Below are 1,951 nucleotides of genomic sequence, written 5' to 3' on the forward strand. Positions count from 1 at the left end.
TGGCCCCCCCCCCCCCCAGCCCTTTCTTGAAGCCGGGGACACGGAGACGCAGAGTTCCAGCATCTTGTCCCCAGGTCACTAAACGCATCCAGGGCTGAGCGTGGGCTTGAGCCCAGCTACACCGCTCCAGCGTCCATGCTCTCATCGCCCGTCCGGGATTGCAAGCTGCTTTCCTTCCTGGCAGGTGGGGCCCCTGGTTCCCTGGATTTGGTGGGGGGCCGCCCACCCAGCCACGTTCTGCCTTGTTCATCCTACTCGGGTGAGTCCCAGCTGCAGTCGGAGCCCAGGAGGAGCCCTGTCCTGCAGTGTCGGCACTAATCAAAGCAAACTGGATCAGTGCCACCCGACTCCTTAGAGGGCAGGTGACTCAGGACTTAAGGGGACGACGGTGGCCGACGTGGGCTCTGAGTAGCCTGTGGTGCTGTCGGCACAGATCACGTGGTGGACACACCGGGGCCCCCGTAACCTCATTCGACCTATTTCAGGGAGTGGTCAAGTGGATGAGAAAACCTTCAGCCCCTTGGTGGGGAGCGCTAACCTGTCTGCTCTCCGCCGGGGGCTCCCTTTCCTGGTCTGCACACCACCGTGTAGAGACTTGGGGTGGAAAGTCTAAAACACCCAGTCCTGGGATTTTTAAGCAGGGGTTTAGGTGAAGAATTTTGCTTTTGAATAAGCAAAGCGCTGACTAAAGCCAGGAGCCACAGGGGAGCCTCTGAAAGCCGTTGCGGTGGGCACGTGGGCGTGGAGAGCTGATAGCTGGATATCTGTGGCCCAGGGCATGCGCAGGAAGGGCAGTTACAGGGGGTCCACCCTCAGCCACACTGCGGGCAGCTCCTTCAGCCCGGAGAGTGGGGGAGGGGCCCTAAGCCCTCCCACCCCCCACCCCCACCCCGCGGGTGTCAGAAGAAACGCCCCTTGGCCACCCCCAAGCAAGCGAGGAAGTGTCCTTTGCGACAGTCCAGCTATAAGGACACAGGCAGCGGGGTTTCAGACCCTGACCCTCCTCTTCGGTGTGTTTCGTGGGCCAGTTTCCACGCAGGCAGGGGACCCAGCTCGGCTTCTGGAAAGCAGGCTGGGGTGGCTGGAAAATATGGTTGTTGGCATATGCAAGATGACATCGGAGTTGGGGTGCATCTTTCTCCCGAGATGATCCCACCTGCCTCCTGCGAGGAGTGTGTTCTGCCGATGGGGCCAGAGGGCCCGGGCCGAGTGGGGGGCCACAGCTTCCCTGGGGTCCTGCATCAGCTCTGGACTTGGTGGGACCCGGCTTGCCTTGGCCCTTAGATCAATCTGAACACTTGCTGGGGGCGGAGGGGTGCACATTCCCTCCTGCTCTTGTCCCCGTGTGCCTCCCCTGGTTTCTTCCACGCCAGCCTGCAGTCTGCGTTGCTCCCAGGCCAGCCCCTCGGCCTCGCAGGGCCCAGGGCGAGAGGGCACACGGAGCCCGCATTCCATGGTCTGAAGCTGTAAATCAGCCCACAAAGTGTTCCTAAAAACGTGGCTCATCTCACCGCTTTGACAAAAGCGTCTTTACAACGACCTGGAAAGCCAGGTTTCGATTTAGAATTCTCTGACCCCTCAGAGTTCTGCCTGGGAACTTGGGGGTGTGGGAGAACCAGCCCTGCCCTTGGCGCACCCCTTTCCCCTCCCATCCCTAGCTCTGATTTACTCCCCTGGGTCCGGGCTCCATTCAGAGTTCCATGGACAGCTTGCTTTGGGTCTGTTCTTTTTTTTTCTTTTAATTGTTAAGTCTTAGTCTGTTTACTTCCTACTCGATGAATGACAGTCCAGGCACCAATTATTGTGAGGAAAGAGAACGAGTCTCACAAGAGAGGTGAAGCCTGGAGGGTGTAGGGGACGTTAGGCTGGAAAGCTGGCCAGAGTCGGATCATGGACGGCCCTGAATTATGGGCTGCAGGGTTCGGACTGAACTTTGCTGGGGGGAGGGGGG

At 59.5% G+C, this 1,951-nt stretch overlaps 1 protein-coding gene across 1 annotated transcript in view; it reads left to right on the top strand.

Annotated features, from left to right (window-relative positions):
- The window catches only part of RGS9 (regulator of G protein signaling 9), a 56,910-nt gene that overhangs the window by 15,609 nt on the left and 39,350 nt on the right, over nt 1-1,951 (top strand). The window lies entirely within an intron of this gene.

Source organism: Lipotes vexillifer, unplaced genomic scaffold (assembly GCF_000442215.2).
Source record: "Lipotes vexillifer unplaced genomic scaffold, Lipotes_vexillifer_v1.1 scaffold664, whole genome shotgun sequence".
Lineage (NCBI taxonomy): Eukaryota > Metazoa > Chordata > Mammalia > Artiodactyla > Lipotidae > Lipotes > Lipotes vexillifer.